This window comes from Danio rerio, chromosome 17, assembly GCF_049306965.1.
Source record: "Danio rerio strain Tuebingen ecotype United States chromosome 17, GRCz12tu, whole genome shotgun sequence".
In the NCBI taxonomy this organism is placed as follows: Eukaryota; Metazoa; Chordata; class Actinopteri; order Cypriniformes; family Danionidae; genus Danio; species Danio rerio.
This window is the reverse complement of record NC_133192.1, coordinates 13,723,631-13,746,643: the sequence shown is the minus strand read 5'-3', so window position 1 is coordinate 13,746,643 and position 23,013 is coordinate 13,723,631. Positions and strand designations below refer to the sequence as shown.

The 23,013-nt window shown below is 35.4% G+C and overlaps 1 protein-coding gene and 1 long non-coding RNA gene across 3 annotated transcripts in view; one reads left to right on the top strand and one right to left on the bottom strand.

Moving 5' to 3' along the window:
- The window catches only part of emilin1b (elastin microfibril interfacer 1b), a 183,992-nt gene that overhangs the window by 78,713 nt on the left and 82,266 nt on the right, over positions 1–23,013 (top strand). The gene's annotated exons all lie outside the window — the stretch shown is intronic.
- LOC141378525 (uncharacterized) lies at positions 3,628–16,220 on the bottom strand. The gene is made up of 3 exons (XR_012393247.1): positions 16,156–16,220; positions 8,576–8,874; positions 3,628–5,755 (listed from the first exon to the last, which is right to left on the bottom strand). It is a non-coding gene; the product is annotated as an uncharacterized lncRNA (long non-coding RNA).

Sequence of the window (23,013 nt, the reverse complement as noted above, 5' to 3'; positions counted from 1 at the left end):
GCTGCAGATGCTCTGTTTAACTGTTTTCTTGCTAGTGAAGTGTTCAGTTTGTCCACTTACAAAGTCCACAATGTAAATAGCAAATGCACCATTGCGCAACACAACTGACTCTTAAAGGGAATGGGAGATAAGAATCTGATTGGTTTGTTCTCAAAACACACCCGTAACTCAATATAATTATGAGCGCAACCCTGTTAGACCATGTGCGTGGCACAGAGCGTATTATAATAGCAAAAGTGGATTCAGACACACGCTTAATGCTTTTGTGCCCTGCGCTTTAGAGTTTGGATCATTAAAATAGAGCCCTAAGAAAGACTCCTTATTTCTGAAAACAAGACAATATTCTTTAATTGTCCAGAAAAGGCTTTTTTAATTTCAGATTTTCTTATGGATATTTGGACTAGAAACAAGACAAAACTGTAAGTAAGAGAAGCATTTTTGTCATTTATCCAAAAATTTTCCATGGTTGATTAAATGGAGAAAAGAAGTCAGATTAAAATTCTTAAAAGAGATTAAAAGAGATTGATTATTTATAGGGGGGCACTGTGGCTCAGTGGTTAGCACTGTAATCTCACAGCAAGGAGGTCACTGGTTCAAGTCCTGACTGAGCCAGTTGGCTTTTCTGTGTGGAGTGGAGCATGTTCTCCCCTTGTTTGCATGGGTTTTCTCTGGGTGCTCCGGTTTCCCCCACAGTCCAAAGACATGCGCTATAAGTGAAATGAATAAACTTAAATTGGCTGTAGTGTATGTGTGTGAATGTGAGAGTGCGTGGGTGTTTCCCAGTGCAGGGTTGCAGCTGGAAGGGCATCCGCTGTGTAAAACATATGCTGGATAAGTTGGCGACCCCTGATAAATAAATGGGGCTAAGCTGAAGGAAAATGAATGAATGAATGATTATTTATAGTTTTTAATGTATTCTTTTCTTTATTGATTAATGTTTTGCTGGTCATCATTTACTTTATATCTGTGTGTTCACAGAGTCCATATGTCTGAGGAAAAATAAAGTATGTTTAAGGAATAGGAGAACACGTAAAGTATACAGTATCGTGACAGCACACTAAACTCATATAAAAGCATGACGAAACCTACTTTTAATCTGTGTTTTCTTTCAAAAACCATTGGAATCACTGAAATGCACAATTTGTCATCCTTTAACATCAAACAAAACAAAAAAAAGTATTTTGAACTACAGACCGGTTTTCCTCAGCGTCTTTGTTCAGTTTCCCCACAGGACCACAACTCAAACCAGAGTCAAAACCACCAGACCCACCAACATGACCATTCCACTTCCCTGCTCCAGCTCCACAGCTGGGAAACATTATCGCACACTGCAACATGTGCATACATACAACACATTCAATCTACTGTAAGTTCATCTAGTGTTTTTCCATGATAAAACCTCGTTCATTTAATCATTTAAAGTGCTCTCCTCTAATATTTGCATCCTTGGTAAAGATGAGCAAAGGCGGCTCTGAATAAAATACTTTATTTGTTGACGTTTTGCTCAATATTAACAAAAAAAAAAAAAAAAAACTGAGGATGTTTGAGTTTGTTGTTGAATTAGAGGCTTTTTTTTCTTGAAACCCTTTCAAACAATTTGTGGTAATGTATTGGATTGTAGTTTTGGAGACTTATTGACCTCAAGACCAAACTAGCTTCTGCAGTTCCCCAGCTGTGATTCTTGGAGATTTTTTGGCCACTCAAGCAATCATTTTAACAGACAGATACATGTTCTCGTCCAGATGTTCCCTGAAGGTGGAAATAGGCATTTTCAGGGTTTTTGTTATTTTGGCAGTTGTCATGTCTAAATTAGAGCTTTGTTTTTTTGGTCTTAAAGATGACCTAAGCCCATATTTACTAGACAAGGCAAAAGTACACACATCCTTTACTCAAGTAGAAGTAGAGATACTTGTGCTTTAAAATGATTCTGGTAAAAGGTGAAGTACTGACTACATTTTTTGTAAAAGTAAAGAATTAGGGGCCGAAATATGTACTTAAGTCAAAAGTATTCACGACTACTAACTGTTTTAGTCTCACAGTGGTAACTACACCGTACATCCTATGTACAGTTGCAATCAGAATTATTAGCCCCCCTGAATTATTAGCACCTGTTTATTTTTCCCCCAATTTCTGATAAACGGAGAGAAGATTTTTTCAGGACATTTCTAAACAATAATTTTAATAACTCATCTCTAATAGTTGATTTATTTGATCTTTGCCATGATGACAGCAACTAATATTTTACTAGATATTTTTCAAGATACTTCTATACAGCTTAAAGTGACATTTAAAGACTTAACTTGGTTAATTAAGTTAAACTTTATTTAGGAAATATTTAAAAAATGTAAAAAAAAAAAATCAAATGGGGGGCTAATAATTCTGATTGTAACTGTATGTGTATATATATATATATATATATATATATATATATATATATATATATATATATATATATATATATATATATATATATATATATATACACACAAAATAATTTGCTTTTCAATTTTTTTTGCAAAAGTGTTGATGTCAATTTTCATCAGCAAAGTAACCTATCCAACATTGCTCAAAAAATTGCCCTGTGTATCATCACGTAGACACAAAACTTAACTATATGGCAGCTAAAAACAACAGCTGCCATACTGAAACGTAATTTGTATTTCTATAGGCCTATATTTTTATATCTAATAAATGTATTTGACTACAAACTTTTTTGCTCTATGCTAAATCTGATTCATTTTCTTCAAACTGCAACACCAATGCAGCTGAAATCAATGTTTGTTTTCTGTTTTGTTTTGTTTTCAGAGTGTTGTGCATATTGTATTTGATGGATAAAGTCATTAATGCTGTTAATAAATTTTTGCATCCTCTTTTGTGAGTGATAAATTCCAGATCCTTTGCATTATAATTTTATTTATTAATCACCCTGTATAAATACTTTAGATTTTCTAAAATATTCATTTAACAATCTATCTAACAAATTTAAATGAATTAATGCACAACATAATTATAAAGTAACAATAGGAATCAGTCCAAGGCTCTCGAAAAATGTGGAACGTTTAAAAAGCCTTTATTCACATGGCTAAATCTTAAAAAACCTACGTGTTTCAGCAAGAATCTGCCTTTATCAGGGTTACCCTTTTTGAATGCCTTGGACTGATTCCTGTTGTTGTTTTGATGAATCCCTTACCCAAAGAGCACCGACCTAATATTTGAGTTACCTCTGAACGCTTTTTGTTTGTTTTTCTGGAATAATCATGAAGTATTTAATTGCTTTAGTGCTAACTTAACAAACAATGACAAAAAAGTACATTATTGTTAAAGTTTTTTTTTTCGCGGTATTAGATTGAAAGATCAAAAATGTACAGTTCACCATGGTCAGAAGTGGACAAAAGACTTTAACCCCATTTAATTGCCAGATTTGAAAAGGAGTGTGTCTCTTGTTTACCTGTGGTCTGATCAACTTATTGATTAGTCTTATTACCCGGTATAAACAGGACATCAGTCAAAACATCACTGATTTCCTCTGTCTCTTCCACGTTAGCCATTCTTGCCATTCCCATGGTAAGATAAATAAACAAACCTACTTGCAGTGCGTGATCAGAGTTTAAAAAAGCTGGGAAAAATGACAAGAAATAGATTTAATCAAAAAGGCATTCAAATTGCACAATGACAAAAAAATAATATAGATTGCTCCACAAAGCACATTAAAATGAAAGTAACGAGCCTGATTTTAAAAATGTAAGGAGTAGAAAGTACAGATATATATGTAATAATTTAAGAAACAAAAGTAAAAAGTTGTCAGAAAAATAAATAATGGAGTAAAGTACAGATTGCAGAAAAAATCTACTTAAATGCAGTAACAAAGTATTATACTTCGATACTTCCAATCTCTGCTTTCCACAAGATGTAAAATAAGTTTCTGATGTCCCTAGAGTGTGTAGGTGAGGTTTCAGCTCAAAATACCCCTTATCTGTTTGGAACTGCCCCTTTTAGGGTTTGATCCAAATCATACCATTTTGGTGACTGTCACTGCCACGAATGGGCCCAAGATTCTCACAGAAATCAGACAAGTTTTGTGAAGTAAAAATCATGGTTTGGGGTAAGATGGAGGCATTGAAGATGAATCCAAAGACTCTTTATAAAACTTCTGATACCAAATGATCAACTATAAGTCAAGTTCATTTTTGTTGTTCCTTAAATTTAGATAGGCAGAAAGGCTTTTGTCAGTATGTTTTTTTTCTTAATATTTTCATCAAAAGTTTAAACAAAAACATGTTCTACATCCTTTTTATTAAAATTCATTCCTATATTTAACAAGGGTGCCAATATTAGTAGAGGACACTGTAGCAAAGAGCATAGAATCACCAGGCGACACTCTAGTGTGATTTGGGAAACACCCTCTAGATGCCGCTAGTGTCACGCCACGGCCATTTTGGGAAAAATCCCCAGTAGAATAACAGCACAATATAGGTCTGTAACATAAACTATACTATATAAATAAACTAAACTATACTAAACTAAACTATATAAAGTGCTAATGATTGTGATAGTACGTGTTGTATTGTCATCTTTCAGGTTGTATCTCAGCTTTAATGTTCTTTAAAAAAAATAAATAAAAAACAAAGCAGCTGCTTGCCATCACAACAGCAATAAGATCCAATGGACGGCCGATCGCTTTCACTCCAAAATGGCGGAATTGCGGGGCTGTTGCTGCTGTTGCAATGGAATGTTCTACTGAATGTCACCTCTTGGTGATTCTAAGCTCTTTGACTGTAGGTACAAATACATCACTTCCAAAATTAAACTAATGGTACACTGTAAAACCCAACAGTTAACTCTATCAAATGAAATGAGTGTAGTTAACTCAAAATGTACTGTTTTGAACCCCGTGAAGGTAATGAGTTAATTAAATACTTTACTTCAACATAAATAGAGTAAATTCACCGTACTCATATTGATTAGTTTTTTTTAACCCAAATGGTTTGTAGCAATCGGCTTGAGTTGCCTTAACTTAATGGGTTTTAAAGTACTCAGTTGGTTTGAGTTCATTTATTGGATTTTACTGTGCTCAAATTGCTTCGTTTACTCAAGTAGATAAGTTCACAGCCCTGATTAGAATTAGTTTTTAGTTTTACTTTTTCGGGTTTTACAGTGTATTTGCAATGACAAAAAGACTAGAACTCAATAAACCACGACTTTCAGTGAGTTATAATGGCCATAAACCCTTAGAACGAACATCTCCTGGCTGTATTTTAGCTCAATTCAATCCATTGTTTGCCTGTTTCTTCAAATACCAAGGGACAAATGTGTAATGGTCTAACATCATAACTCAGTCCACTTGCAAACCAGGTGGTTGCGTAGTTCACAGACTCAAACAGGAACATCTCATCTGAAAATGCAATAACACGGGATGTTCGTGTATGAGCAGCGTTTCTCCCTGGAGGACTCGACGAGGCTCTGCTTCTCTCGTTTTCGCTACAGTTTGTTATAGAGCTCATAGTAAAGGACATGGACCCCCTCTGGGCTGCAGGCAACCAACAGGAACTGCGTGTTTGTGGGTTTTCTGCGTAGTGAAAAACCAGAGAACGTGCTTGTTTTGTTTATTGCGTCTCCATGTGAGGGCCGGGGGTGAAGAAACTCCTCTTGTTGTTTGTCACATCTGCTGAATCAGGCCAAGAAACGTGCTCTTATTCTGTGCTGGTCGTCCGCCACGATCGCTGTGTTTTGCTTGTTTGCTCTAGATATCAATTACCTTGGAAATACATCCTGTGATTAAACGAGGCATCGATGGAGCAGGCTGCAGGTCAGCTCTCAGCAAGTACAATGGTTTAATAATATATTATTTTTGCTGATGTGGCTATTGCGAAATCAACAGAAATGCTAAAGAACGAATTTGACTTTCATCCCAGTTCTCATTCATATATTGCAGTTAGAAAACTTTTAAAAATTTTATTAGATCAAATGCAAACATGAAGTTTAGCTACTAAAATAACATCCATCCATAATTTATATATCCATCCTTCCATCCATCCATATGTTGTTCATCTATCCATCTATAATTTATATTTCCATCCATCCATGTTTTATATATCCATCCTTCCATCCATCCATCCATCCATCCATCCATAATTTATATAGCCATCCTTCCATCCATCCATATGTTGCACATTCATCCATCCATGTCTTCCATCCATCCATCTATCCATCCATCCATCCAATCATTCATATATTGTCCATCCATCCTTCCATCCATCCATCCATAATTTATATAGCCATCCTTCCATCCATCCATATGTTGTACATTCATCCATCCATGTTTTCCATCCATCTAATCATTCTTACGTTGTCCATCCATCCATCATCCATCCATATGTTGTCCATCAATCCATCCGTCTATCCATCCATCCATCCATCCATCCATCTATATGTTGTCCATCCATCCATCATCCATCCATATGTTGTCCGTCCATCCATCCATCCATCCATCCATCCATCCATCCATCCATCCATCCATCCATTTATATGTTGTCCATCCATCCATCATCCATCCATATGTTGTCCATCAATCCATCCGTCTATCTATCTATCCATCCATCCATCCATAATTTATCTATCCATCCATCCATCCATCCATCCATCCATATGTTGTCCATCAATCCATCTGTCTATCCATCCATCTATATGTTGTCCATCCATCCATCATCCATCCATATGTTGTCCATCAATCCATCCATCCATCCATCCATCCATCCATCCATCTATATGTTGTCCATCCATCCATCATCCATCCATATGTTGTCCATCAATCCATCCGTCTATCTATCTATCCATCCATCCATCCATAATTTATCTATCCATCCATCCATCCATCCATCCATCCATATGTTGTCCATCAATCCATCTGTCTATCCATCCATCTATATGTTGTCCATCCATCCATCATCCATCCATATGTTGTCCATCCATCCATCAATCCATCCGTCTATCCATCCATCTATCCATCCATCCATCCATCTATATGTTGTCCATCCATCCATCCATCCATCCATCCATCCATCCATAATTTATCTATCCATCCATCCATCCATCCATATGTTGTCCATCTATCCATTTATGTTGTCCATTCATCCATATGTTATCCACACATCCATCCATCCATTCATCCATATTTTGTCTATCCATCCATCCATTCATAATTTATATATACATCCATCCGTCTGTCCCTCTGTCTTCCATCCATATGTTGTCCACCCATTCATACATATGTTATCCATCCATCCATCCATCCATCCATCCATCCATCCATCCATCCATCCATCCATCCATCCACCCACCCACCCACTTACCCACCCACCCATCCACCCATCCACCCATCCACCCATCCATCCATCCATCCATCCATCCATCCATCCATCCATCCATCCGGTTGTCTATTAATCTATCCATCCGTTCGTGTATCCGGTGGTCCATCCATCCGTCCATCCATCTATCCATCCATCCCTCCTGTTGTCTATTAATCCATCCGATCATTCATCCATCCGTCCGGTTGTCCATTCATCTGTCCATCCATCCATCCTTCCATCCATCCAGTTGTCCGCCCGCCTGCACGCGCACACACACACCCATCCTTTCTTCCGGAAGATTTTATATACTGTTTAAAAATAGAAATGTCAGTATGCTAAATATTCTGCTGGATACTTTAGAAATGTTTCTTTTGTTTAATTTAATTAAATTTAATTTTACAATATCATATGTTTAACATATCGTTACTATAGAATTTCAAGCATGTGTTTTTATGTTGTAAATTAAAGTGAAAAAGTAAAAGATTTATGTTGTAAATTGCATACTACACATCAACAAAATGTGTTTTTACACAGACTTATAAAACTGTTTTAGGGTAATTAGTTTCTTGAAGCTATATGGCATTTTTTTCATTTATTTCACTAAAAATGTAAACTTTTATATACTTATGTATATACTGTAAGCATTTTATTGTTTTTACATATTTAGTAAAAACTCAAGTTATGTACTGTTTCTTAAATTATGGTGATTTAATAGAGTGATATATATATATTTTTTATAATATTTTACTGTTGCTGCTTTACAGATTTTTTTTTTTTACTGTAGTTTTCAGAGCCTTTTTTACAGTGTAGTAAAAATCTCAAATGCCTTGAATTTTGTCACTATTGGGTGACTATTTTTTTATTTAATTATTTAATAAATTAACAATTTATTTATTCATTGATTTATTTCCTCATGCAGTCATTTATTTATTTGTCACTTTTCCTTTAATTATATGTGTTTATGTGCTTACCGTTTCTCCATTCAGTACTTATTTTCCATTTTCTTTTCTATTCTTATCTTTTCGTTAGTTATTTCTAAGTTATTTCTTATTTTACCTTTATTTGTATATGTGTTTATGTTCTTACCCTTTCCCTGTTCTTACTTTCCATTTTCCCGTCTTTTCTTTTCGTTTCTTTCCAATAGTTATTTCTTATTTTAGCTTGAAATATAACCTAGGGCACACAATGACAGCTTGAGTTTGCAAAACCCTTACATCCATAATCCTTACCTTGTTTCCCTGTAAAATAAAACATCTCGGGCTGCTCTGTATGTTCTAGTTTTGAGTGTTATTAATCCCTGTTTTCATTTCTTCTTCCTCATACTGCGCCTCTACAAACTCAGAACGGTGTAAGGGCCACCTACTGCACGCAACAGTCTTGAAGTGTGTCACAAAAACAAGCCACGCAGCAGAAAATCCGCCTGGTGAATTAGAGCAGTGTGGTCATGTTGAAGCAAAGCTGCTGAGTTGAAACATGCTTGCGATGTCCAATAAAGCAGCGCTGCCTCCAGAACTCCAGCTGTGGTCCTCTGTAATGGCCATATAAAGAAAACCTTTATTAAAACATTCAGAGTATGTGCCGTCAGTCACTCATGTGCTCTTTTATATTCTTCCTAGACTGGGTCACACAATCATGATGTTATTCTAATAGTGGATATTAGAAGAGTCTGTTTATGGAAATTAAACAATAAATCCCATTGATGAGGTGGATAATGTCTAATAGTGTTTAATTCACTTTTGTTGGGACATCAGCTGATGTAATACCTCTTTTATTATAACTTTGCATAAGTATTATTACTGTATAGTCTTGGTTTTAGTCACAGACCCCCCCACAGTCCATACACTGCCTGTCTGTTATAGTAGTACGGTGTTTGATAGGCTCAAATGTGCTGGAAGAAAATGCATGCTAATAAAAAAAAACACTAACACATCCTCATCAGTTTGACAACACATGAGTGAATAAATATTTGCCCCTTACTGATTTCTTATGTTTTTACATTTCGTCACAATGTAATGTTTCTGATCATCAAACAATTTTAAATATCAGTCAAAGATAACAAGAAAACATATCATATCAAAAAAAAAAAAAAAACATATCACAAAATCCAAACTACATTGCAGCAACAACTCATTTAAGAGGTCACAAAAGACCCCACAGCAACATCCAAAGAACTGCAGGCCTCACTTGCCTCAATTGTGTGTTCATGACTCCCCCATAAGAAAGAGACTATGCATAAATGGTTTGCATAGCAGAGATCTGAAATCAAAACCACTGCTAAATTCATTCATTCATTTTCTTGTCACCTTAGTCCCTTTATTAATTCGGGGTCGCCACAGCAGAATGAACCGCCAACTTATCCAGCTAGTTTTTACGCAGTGGATGCCCTTCCAGCCACAACCCATCTCTGGGAAACACTGCTAAAAATACTAACGTAAAGACTCAGTTTTGCCAGAAAACATCTTGATGATCTTTGAGACTTTTGGAAAAATAATCTGTGACGAAGACTAACGTTGAAATTATTGGAAGGTGTGTATCCTATTCTGTGTGCCATTAAAGTAACACATTTTACAAAAGAACATCATTCCAACAGTAAAATGTGGTGTTGGTGGCAGGGTTCTGCCACTCTGGTCTTGTAAATTCTTGTTTTGGTGGCAGAGCTCGGACACAACCCATGTCTGGTCCTGTTTCTGTCTCTGTGTGTGCGCGCGCGCCGTCGTGGGTGTACGCAGAGTGTGCGCGCTCCTGCTTGACGCGGCCGCGCGCGCGCTCTGCGTCCCTCAGACGCGTGCGCTCTTGTATTCGTGTTTGTGTTTTTGTCTGTCAGCAGCGTGGTGTTTCATTCCCAGCGTCTCAGTCTTGTTGGTTTCGGTTTTGGTCGGCGCTGGGATGAAGCATGCACGCTGCGTGTGTGAGCGCACGGTGAGTGTTTTCATTCATCGTGTGCTCGTGTCTTGCATCTTTTGTCAAAGCACGTGGCTCGGTGTTTACATTGTGGTCACGTGCTTTTGTCGTGTGCTTCAGTGTTGTGTTATGTGAGCGCATGGCTTGTATTATCTCTCTGTGTCATGCGCTCTCCTGTCTATTGTCTAGTCCCACCCTCCTTGTTTACTCATTATTAGTTTGTCATGTTCACCTGTGTGTCAATTTACTTTTTGCTTTATAACCCCCCTCATGTTTTCAGTCCTTTGCCAGTTCGTCGTCAATAGTTTCCTGTCTTGTTGTGTCCAGCCCTGTCTTGTCCTGCCAGTCCAGTCAAGTTTGTTTGTTCGTTTATTTGTTTTATTAGAGTTTTCCCCCTCGGGGTTGTTTGTTTTGCCTTTTTTGTTTTCATTTTATAATTTATAAAAACCCATTATTGTTTGCACTTGAGTCCTCGCTCCCTCATCCTTCCCGAACCCTGACAGTTGGTAGTAGTGTGATGGTCTGGGCCTGTTTAGCTGCATCAGTATCTGGAAGACTGAAAGGCTGGGATAAATGCATCCATGAATTCTACTGTGTGCCAATATATCATGAAAGAGAATGTCCAGCCATCTTTAGTGACCTCAAGTTGAGACGAAGACAAGGATCCAAAACACACCAGCAAGTCCACTTCTGAATGGCTAAAGAAAAACAAAATGAATACTTTGGAGTGGCCTAGTCAAAGTCCTGACCTGAATCCAATTGAGATGCTGTGGCATGACCTCAAAAAGTATTTTCATGTTTGAAAACCCTCCGTTGTGACTGAATTACAACAATTTCGCAAAGATGAGTGGACTGAAATTCCTCCACAGCTCTGTAATAGACTCAATGCAAGTTATCGAAAACACCTTATTGCAGTTGTTGCTGCTGTGGGCGGCCCACACAGTTATTAGGTTTACTTATACAGTTATATTATGTAGTTTCATAATTTATTTTAAAAACCTTCATTTCAAAACTGTGTGAAGGGTTCACTTGTGTTATCTTTGACTAATATTTCAAGAGTTCACACTTACCGTAGCTGATGATTGATTACAAATCGTGTTTGGCATGCTGTTCCGGGAGAAAGCCCTGAGCTTATAAGATTTTCAAGCCCAGGGCTCCTTCCCTTTGCAAGGCGAGAGTGGAGTTTGAGCTCAGGAAGATCTCGAATGAACGAATGAACAGATAGGGATTGTTATGAAGAGATAAAAACTTACTAGGAGCACATTTGGATTAGTCAACTAACTCACGCCAACCCATGTGAGCACAGGGAGAACATGTAAACTCCACGCAGAAACGTTGAATGGCTTGGTAATGACAACAACCAGTGGCGTTCTTGCTGTGAGGCAACAGTGCTAACCACTGAGCCATCGTTCCACCCATCTAGGAAAGGAGGAGTAGAGGTGGAAGAGGGGATTCTTCAAATGAAGATGGCTGTGGTATGGAACTTAGGTAATTTATGGTGAATCGTCTGATTGGTGAATCGTGAATTGGCTAATGCTGGACCAGCTCTGTTCAATCATAAGCATGTGATCTTCTCAAAATTAGTTTATAAATAAACTTCACTTAAATTAGTTTGATGATCTTAAATATTAAAGTGTGATAAACAAATAAGAAATCAGTAAGGTGGCATGCACTTTTTCACATCATTGTATGTGTGTATATAAATTAATATATACAAAATTTTATTGGACATTAATAATATAAGTTTAACTGCTATGGTAAATATTTTTATCGATTTGCTACAAAACAAACCACTGTTGTCAATTGATTTGCTTAACTAACCTAATTGGCTAATTTCCTACAGTAACTTGTCTAATTAACATAATTAGCCTAGTAAAAATTTTAAATTACACTTTAAGCTGAATACTAGTGTCTTAAGTTAAATTATGCACTAGTAAAATATTGTGTACTATCCTCATGGCAATAAAAAAATCTACTGTAATTAGTTCTTAAAATTTCCAATTAAATTCTATACACAATTAAGTTTAAAAAGGTTTTGATTTTTTTTTTCATTTTAACAGGAATAAAACAACATTTGAGAAAGACATTCAAACTTAACTCATTGTGTTCCTCGTGGTGTTTTATAAAAGTAGTAATTTGTTATACAGAATAAAAATCATGAGATTGATGCTCTTACGGAAGCAGCTGTTCTCTCTACTGACTCTAAGCCTGTATAAACACACAGGAAATGGCGCAGTTTTACTTAGTAGTGAACAAAATTTTGGAAATGTGCCTCCTCAGACAATACAACTTAAATGTGCACCTGAGACGTTGTGTTTTATCCTCTCATACTGTACTCCAGAGAGAGATTCTCCAGAGATTCACTGCTGTATGCCACACGGGAAGGTCAGCCAAAGTTACAAAGTGTATTACCTTCGACTTTAGCATGTGAGCAGAAACAGAGACTCATTCCTGATCCTTCAGAAGCCACTGAATCTGCAGGGCAGAGCGTCACAGACTGGAAAATAAACATCCAGGGAGCTCAAACTTACAGATATGTCGACTTTCCAGGATTTTTGTCACATTTCTCTTTACCTCTTTGATGTACTGGGGTTTTCACAGCTGAGTTTAAGGTCTATTAATGATTTAAGGTCTAGGTTATCATACACGTTGTTTGCAAAGTAAATAATTCTCAATAATCATATTTGTATTTGTATAGAATTTGGCCCAATCCATTAAGGAATCAAAGGCACATCACGCATTTAGTAGATTAACTGTCAAAAATATTTTACAGGTGCTCCAATGTTGTGTTCACACCAGATGCGCAGCACACACAAATAAATCATGCTATTCGCTCATAAATAATCACGTGAATTTTTTCAATAAACTTTACTTCACAATAGATTCATGCCATAGGCTGGGCTTCTGTCTGCTTTGTGACTCTAGCTTCGTTGCGAAATGGCTAACATGGATTTAATTGAGACAGTAGTTGTGCTTTATGTGCTTTAGGAAGGCTAAAATAAGCGTTGATTCGTTTGGTGTCATGTCTGAGTTCACTAGATCCCTTCAGAGGTGCACCAGCTCTGTGAGTTCATCAACTCCTCATGAAACTATACCAGTATGATGGAAGCTTTTAACGATGCTTCTGAGTGAGCCAAGCCCAGTTTAATGAGCTATTGTCCAGTGTCGGCAAGAGGATTGTCCCTCAGGACACCAACAAAAGGCACTATGTCATAATTATACCCCTACAAGAGGAAGCTCCTGATTGGTTAATGTCCGCTGAAGTTCAGATCTTCCAACTCGAGCTATTTCACGATTCGCACGTTAAGCACGTTAAGGCTGCATTTATTTATTTGACAATACAATTTATTATAGGCTACTATTTGTTTGTTATTATTATTAATAAAATATATTAATAGATTTTAAAATTATTTAAAATTTTGTTTATTAAAATGTATTAATGTGATCGCGAAGCAGATTTTTCTAATAAGATGATTGATAATGGTTATAATGTCTTTGTTCTTTATATTATTTTCTTAAATTTATGATTTAGGATTTTTGTAATATTTAATATTTGTAATATTTTTTAATCCTTTGTTTATTTTTTTCGGATTCTTTGATGAACAGAAAATTCTAAAGAACAACTTTTATTTAAAATAAAAAGCTTTTGTAAAAATATAAATGATTTACGGTTATATTTAACCTTTTTTTCTATTTTAACCCAAACATTTCAATGGTGGTGTTTCACAATTTCCATAAAAATTTCAAGTAGTTTTCAAAATTAATAATCATACATATTTTTAAGTATTAAATCAGCACAGTAGAATGATTTAGAGTGACACCAAAGACTTTTAATAAGGATGCAAAAATTTACTAAATTTATTAGTTTTCTTTCGGCTTAGTCGCTTTATACATCAGTGGTCATCACAGCGGAATGAACCGCCAACTTATCCAGCATGTTTTTAACAGCGGATGCCCTTCCAGCCACAACCCAAAACTGGGAAGCATCCATACATTCTCATTTACACACATATTCATAACAAGCGCATGTCTTTGGACTGTGGGGGAAACCGGAGCACCTGGATGGAAACCCATGCAAACATGGTGAGAAATGCCAACTTGACCAGCCGGGACTCGAACCAGCAACCATCTTGCTTTGAGGCGACAGTGCTAACCACTGAGCCACCATGTCGCCCTAAAAAATACTATAAATAATAAAAAAGTTCAAATTTTAACTGATAAAATGTATATATTTTTTATTAGAATTACTTGTCAATATTTTTACCGCTAAATTGCTGCATTTTTCATCAAATATACACTGTCTTGATGAGCATAGGAGCCTTTGTTTTGACTCCAAACTTGTAGCTGAAATAAAAACTGACTGTAAAGAGGAAATAAAGACCTCCTCCTCCATTTAACGGCTCGTTTTAGCCTTTAAGTCCATTGGGAGTAACTTGTTGAAGAATGTGATGAATTTCCATTGCCTCTGCATTGTTAACCTGCCTTCTTCTCCCTTCAGGCCTGTGACTGGCTGCAGGTAAAAGACCTATAAATCAGCTCCATAAATCCTCCTTTTCCACTGATAACTTCTTGCTACATGCCACTGAATGCGACACGCACATATAAGTGCAATCGTTTAAGTCCAGTGGAATTCATCTGTGCTGTCAGCAAGCCTAAAACAACAGCAGGTTAACCCTAATATGGGACTGACTTCAAGAAATGTTGAATAATAAGACAGGGTTATATTTTGCATCAGGTCTAGCTTGTCACATTGGATTGATTAACTATATTTGCTTTAGGATTTTGGAACGTGCAGCTGAGGGTCCATTACTCTTCGGTTACACGCTTGACAAAGCAGAGGCAACGTAATTCGCAAAAACGAAGCCCGAAAATGTAGACTGCAGCACCAATATCACTATATTTTACTATATTTTTCCGATTCTGATTTTTGGAGTCACCAAAATGTTTCTTGACTTATATTTTTTCCTTTTTTTTCTGCTGCACAAATAAATCAACATTTTACGTTCCCATTATCATAAGAGGCAATGGTGAAATGGATTAGTTTTATAAGTATCCCCCAAAAAAGTGGACAAAATCTTGCTTGTGTGTAGAAGACCTCAGGCAATACAAAAGTGAGTTTGGTAAGCTATTGTATGTGTGTGAATCAGAGTGTATGAGTGTTTCCCAGTGATGGGTTGCAGCTGGAAGGGCATCCGCTGCTTAAAACATATGCTGGATAAGTTGGTTCATTTTGATGTGGCGAGCCCTGATTAATAAAGGGACTAAGCTGAAAAGAAAATTTATGGATGAATTATATTGTATTGTATTGTATTATAAGGTGTACAGTGGCTCAGTGGTATGAAGGTAAATCAGTTGCGTAACTCGAGAGCTTGCAAATGTAAATGTGAGCACTTGTGATAATAATATTTGTATGTGTAGGTTGAAATGTACACTTACAGCTCTGATGTGAACAGCTGAATCCCTTGATTTGCGCACACACACAATATATATATATATACACAATATATATATATATACACTATATATATATATATATATATATATATATACACAATATATATATATATATATATACTTCAATTTATTAAAGTTCATGCTAGTTAATACTACAGTGTGCTGTTGCATTCATTAACAAAGTTGTAGATACTGCAGTATATACAATATAATACAGTTTACTATAGTGAGTATGGTTCAAAAACGTAATATTATTTACTATAAATACTATTACAACTTATTTCATGTGGGTTGAATCATATCTTTAGAACGATATAACATGATAGAAAGCAACTCCTACATAACTCATAACTGTTTCTTATATAAAAAAACAAACTAGAGAAGCACCCAGCACAGTCCTTAGCTTAGCTAACAGTATTGAACATATAGATAATTATTAAAAATCATAACTTACCCTCTGATTGCTCGAGGCCTCCAACAACGTGAGCTGCCCTGTGTCCTGACAAACAGAAACGCCCCATCTCATTGGCTGGCTCTAGCCAATAAACTGGCTTTGCTGCTCTTTTACTGGTATGTACATTTCCGCAAAATTAATGATTTTTAACAAGAATCTCTTCAGAAAAGAGTTGAAATAAACCCTAAATAATAAAATAATCGTGGGAAATGATTCTTTTGCACCTCAGTCCTGTTGGCTGCTGGCATTGTTCATTGGTCAGGCATCAGCCAATCAAACAGCTTTACACCTGCCCCGCCCCTCCCCCGCCCCGCGCTGCTCACGCCTCTGCATTTGCAAGTGCACAGATGAGTTCTGCTACAGAGATCGCGGGAGATGTGTAGCAAAAGTCAGAGCGCGGGAGATTTGTAGTTGTACTGACGAAACTGAGAGGTTGTGAGTGCCGACCTGTGGTTGTAGAGATAAGATGCAATCAAATTTGCCGTGCACACGTGTGTCTGTCATTTTGTATTTGTAAATGACATTTTACAAATACACAACTATTAATCTGCAACTTCCAATTTAAAACACAAGTGTGTGGATTGTTGTGTGTGTGCGCAAATCGAGGGATTCAGCTGTTCACATCAGAGCTGTAAGTGTACATTTCAACCTACACATACACATATTATTATCACAAGTGCTCACATTTACATTTGCAAGCTCTCGAGTTACGCAACTGATTTACCTTCATACAGTGGTTGGCTGTCTCACAGCAAAATGGTTGCAGGTTCAAGTCCTGGCTGGGCTAGTTGGCATTTCTGTGTGGAATTTACATGTTCTCCCCATGTTCACGTGGGTTTCTTTCGGGTGCTCCAGTTTCCCCCAGTCCAAAAACATGCACTATAGGTGAATTGGGTAAACAAAATTGGTTGTAATGTATGAGTGTATGTGTAAATGTGAGAGCGTATGGATGTTTCTCAGTACTGGGTTGCAGATGGAAGGGCATCCGTTGTGTAAAACATGCTGGATAAGTTGGCGGTTCATTCCACTGTGACGACTTCTGATGAATAATGGGAGTAAGCCAAAGGAAAACAAATTAATCTAGCAATTTTTTTCATCCATATCAAAGTCTTTGGTGTCACAACATACTAGATTTTTCGGAAATGCCGATTTAATGCTTTAAAATATTTAAGACTATTAATTTTAAAAACTACTTGACATTTTATGGAAATTGTGAAACACCACCATTGAAATGTTTGGGTTAAAATGGAAAAAAAATGTTAAATATATGCAACTGGAAGGGCATTTGCTGTGTAAAACACATGCTGGAATATTTGGTGGTTCATTCCGCTGTGGTGATCCTTGGTGACCTTTGATATTTTCCTTGTGAAGTCAATACGGAAGTAACTGCAGTTCATTGACTAGCCTTTGGGGCTGTCTCCAGAAAGTCCAGATGTTTACTGACTGCAATATAAATTGGCCATTTTTACAGCTAATAAAAAAATATTATTAACCTCGTGCAAAAGATGGTTTTGGTGCATATACAGTTAAAGTCAGAATTATTAGCCCCCCTGAATTATTAGACCGCTTGTTTATTTTTTCCTCTATTTCTGTTTAATGGAGAGAAGATTTTTCAACACATTTCTAAACATAATAACGTAATAGTTTTAGTAATTCATTTCTAATAACTGATTTATTTTATCTTTGCCATGATGACAGTAAATGATATTTTACTAGATATTTTTTAAGACACTTCTATACAGCTTAAAGTGACATTTAAAGGTTTAACTAGGTTAATTAGGTTAACTAGGCAGGGTAGGGTAATTAGGCAAGTTATTGCATAATGATGGTTTGTTCTGTAGATTATCGAAAATAAATATAGCTTAAAGGGGCTAATAATTTTTTTAAAATAATTTTGTCCCTAAAATGTTGTTTTAAAAAAAGTAAAACTGCTTTTATTCTAGCAAATTAAAACAAATAAGACTTTTTCCAGAAGAAAAAATACTATCAGACATGATATGAAAATTTCCTTGCTCTGTTAAACATCATTTGGGAAATATTTAAAAAGGAAGAAAAAAATTTGAAAGGGGTTGACTTCAACTGTAGCTAATGTTACCCTTCATAACAACTGTAAGGGGGGTGAATTTGTTTATAACTCATCCGTTTCGTTTTTATTAAGTTTGCATAATTAAGGGCGTGGCCACATGAGTGACGGCTAGGTTTCGCTGGTCGCTGTCGTTTCATCTCAGCTGATTCCGGCTGATTAGCCGCTAAACTCGGCATATACAGTATATCATATTTTTGTTTTGTTTTATGTGTCTTTAGACATTCAATTGCCTTTTGGAATTATTTGACTATATTTGAAGTATTTGAGAGTTATTCTCGCTTTCCTCCTGTAGAAAATTGTCATAAGAACAATGTTTAGTTGCTCAATGTATTACAACAGTGTTTTTATAAGTCTATACACTTTATTGCTTCAGTCCGGTTTTCAAAGTTGAAGTGTAATTTAAATGTCACTGTTGAAAGCCAAAACACTGAACACTATCAACTTGTGTAAGGAGCATTGGATAAATAATAGCTGCACAGTTAGCAAGCCATTAAACAAGCATGTCTTTAAAAGCCAAAGTAGCTTTGTTCTCTTGCACAAAAAAAAAAAAAAGACATTGCTAACACTTACAATAAAGTTCCATCTGTTAACAAGATTACTGCACAGTCAGAACTCACTAATTTTCAAAGTCTGGCTATGACAGTGAATGAAGTAGAGGATTTAGACTAATTGTGGGCAGTTTAGTAGGTGCTCATGAGGAACACTGAGCACTTCACCCGGTGACTGAGGTCAAGCTGTCCAGGCCTCTGCGGATCTGATCCCGGAGCCTCAGGCTAAAGACACTTCCCTGTAATTGGAGTAAGGAAGTCTTTGGGGAAATCGCAGGCTGCAGAATTGTGTGTGGCATTAACCTGTATTTGGAAGTCGTAAAATTCTTGGCAACTTAAACTGATGTTTTTAGATTTCATCACAGACCAAATTGTGCTGGAAAAAAAATGAAAATAAAACAATCTGGCATGCTAAAAAGGCACAATTAGAGTAAATTTGAACATGTTAATTCTGTATAACTTCGCTATATATATATATATATATATATATATATATATATATATATATATATATATATATATATATATATATATATATATATATATATATATATATATATATATATATACACATGTCATTGATAATACGTTTAGAAAAGTTTTATATTATACTATATAGTATCTAGACTTTATATTTATATCTATACTATATGCTATATACTATATCTATAATATATTTTTATTATACAATAGAGTCTGTATTTACAGTATATCTATACTATATGCTATACACTACAGTTGATGACAGGATTAATAATGGGATTAAGGGATTAAGAACATATTAAACAACATACCCTGCTACTTGTAAATGAAGATGAAATAATTAAGCAATTATATTTCCTTCATTAATCATTAAAAACGTGTTAAAAAGCTTTATTATCGTTGTATACTTAAATGCAATGAGGATTCATTTTCCAAAGTAAAACTAAAGATGACTAAAATGAAAGTACAAACATACACTGTGAAAAATAAATTGTTTTGAATAAATTGAGTTTTCTCAACAACTATTTTTTAGTTTTTCTCAGTAACAATTTTTTGTTCAGCTAACATTATTTTGTTTATTTATGCAATGTTGATTACTGTATTTTACTAATAGAGATATTCTTGTCACATCAACTGAAGCAACAGTTACTGCTATTGAGTCAATTAATTTTTTTCTGTTTAGTGGATGTTTTTTTTTTTTTCAAATTTGCAAAATAAGTAATTAGTTCTAGTTATCATATCATCCTGTTTTTAATCAATTTACTTAAAAATGAACACAAACTTCATCCATTCATTCATTTTCCTTTGGCTTAGTCCCTTTATTCATTAGGGGTCAACATAGTGGAATTAACCGCCAACTTATTCAGCATATGTTTTATACAGCGGATGCCCTTCCAGCTGCAACCCTGTACTGGCAAACACCCCTTCGCACTCAGACACCTGTACCTTATGTCTTTTAACTGTGGCGGAAACCGGAGCACCCGGAGGAAACCCACGTGAACACAGGGATGCCAACTGACCCAGCCGGCACTTGAACCAGAGTCCTTCTTGCTGTGAGGTGACTGTGCTACCAACTGCGCCACTGTGTCACCCCTCTTTCAAGAAACTGATAAACAAGGTTAGTTTTCGATCGTCATGTCACGCATGCTCGAATTATTTAAATCTCAACATCCCTGTTCACCACAAAAACTTTGTCCAGAAAACTTAGTTAAACATGTAGACATAACGTTTTAGCAATTATTGTTGACAACATATATTTTATGTAAACAATTCTAAGTATGTATGACAGAAAAAGTACAGTGTGCTGAACAAATAGTGATTTTGTTTTTTACAGTGTACATGCGTGCACAAAGAAAGCAGTGTGTTAGCCTAAACATAGAGAGATGTACAGTGTTTTTTTTTTTAAGTTATAGGACAAAGACAGACAATAAATAAGCTTTTTCATTTGTTTTCATCTACATTTTTTTATTATATTTTACTTTACTTTTTATTGTATGTCCTAATTATTGCACATAAATAATACATAAATTATTAAATAGGCCTGAATAATTATTTATTTAAAGCATAAATGTCAACATTGGAATGTGAAAATAAGAGATAACTCACCCCACCATCATCACCACCATTCCCTCTACAGTTTTTTCCCCAAATTACTAAATATAGTCATCTGGAGCTGTTTCATTGTAAATAAACAGTTGAAATCATCAGTAATATGTTTTATTATCATTATTATTTTTTGCAAAGGTTAAAATAAATAGTATACATTAGAAAAAGCTGCAAATAAATTAGCAAGCAGTCTAGCCTATTTAAATGAATAGCTATTATAAATAAACTGAATCAAATGATCAAATCTCATTAACCCTTTCTTCACTGTATAACCTAAACAATAAAAAACATTTAGATGTTCTTTTGATTACATTAAATAACAGAAGTGTCACGTTAAAAATGAACATATCTATAATGAAAGCATTCGGTTGCTTTTTCCTAACCTTTTTTGCTCATTTAAGGCTAAATTTGTTTTGTTGAAAAGAAAACTCACCAAGATCAACATGTTTAGATGTTAGTATTATTATTATCTTGTGTATATGTCTGTTCAAACATGCACCCAAAACAAAGAGTTTCCACTTTCGCTCCGCTTCAAAACAGGTGTAAAGAATCCATGTGGGAAACAGCATCTGCATACCTGTCAACATTGGAATGTAAAAATAAGGGATATAACCACCATAATATGTGATTCCCCCCCCATCCCCCCCTCCCAAAAATTAAAAACTTCTTAACTTACTAAATATTAATACTACTGTTTCATTGTAAATAAACAGTTAAATAGTCAGTAATATATTATTAACAAAAGAAAAAGTAAATGGTATACATTAGCAGCAAGTAAATCAGCAAACAGCTTTTTAAAACTAATAGCTATTAAAATGTAATAGAATCAAGTTGTCAAATCTCATTAGCCGTTTCTTCATTGCATGACTTGCACATTCTGATTAAAGAGCAATAAATGATTTATTGAGATTTTTTTTTGTTTGATAACATTAAATTACAGGTGTCACTTCAAAAATACACACATCTAACTTTATAATGAAAGCATTCAACTGCTTTCCTAACTTTTTATGCTCATTTAGCACAAAATTGCTTGTGTTTGGGGTAGGGATGCTCATTTCGGTTAATTTTGCTTACCGACAACCCCCGCTCATTAATCGGTTATTAACAGTTAACTGGTAAGATTACTATTAATTTTATATTAAACAAATTGACGTGTCTATTTTGTGTCTGACACATTATATATTGCATTTTAAAATACTGATTTAATTGTATATGCTATCATATTAAAAATAGAACAATACAACAGAGCATTTTCATGCAACTGCAGTGTTTAGCACAGAAGAACAGAATAAACTAAATAAAATGAATAAATAAATAGGACTGCCCTAAATTATTTTCACTTAAATAAATAATTTATATTACAAAACGAAAACACTGACTGATTCTTTTTAATAACCGGCATAGGCTGTTTTTTTTTTCAATCATATGTTTTTCTTCCGTCAAATAAAAATAACTGACTTCCTTAAATTGCTCGCTCCACGGAAAATATGCCTTTATTTAATGCCCCGCTGTTATTATTATAATAACAAAACTTTTTACATTAATAGAAATCATTATTTTAAAGATTATGTCTTGACGTAGTTTCCTCTCTCTCCCTCGCGTTCAAGTGCGCGCTGCGTGATGAAAAGACAACAACAACGCACGCATAAGTTGACTTTTTGTAAACAGTTTTGTTGTTTAAATATGATATTGCATTAATGTGCATACATGCTTTATAAGCTGTAAAATAAAAGGTAAATCCTATTTGTTGCGTTTATGACGCAGATCCAGGTCAACATATGCGCTGGTTTAGCATCAACACGTCTGTTAAACAGCAATATTCTTCTTCCATTTTGCTTCTTTGGCAAATGTGTCTGTGGGCATTATAGGCGTTATACGTTATCGTCCCGCAAGTTAAATATGTCTTGCAGGTGAACAAGGGGCCGAAAACAAGGCGCATCTCACTGCCTTTATGTTGACAAGGAAAAAAGAAGAGAAGAAGCTCCTCTTATGAAACTGTCTGTGTTGTTACAATTGTAATATTTAATACTATTGTGATATTCAAGATTTGTACATTCATACAGCGCTTGATAACTTAAAACAGCGATTAGACCTTCAGAGCAGTGTTAATGCGTCCTGAAGTAAAGCGAAACGGCT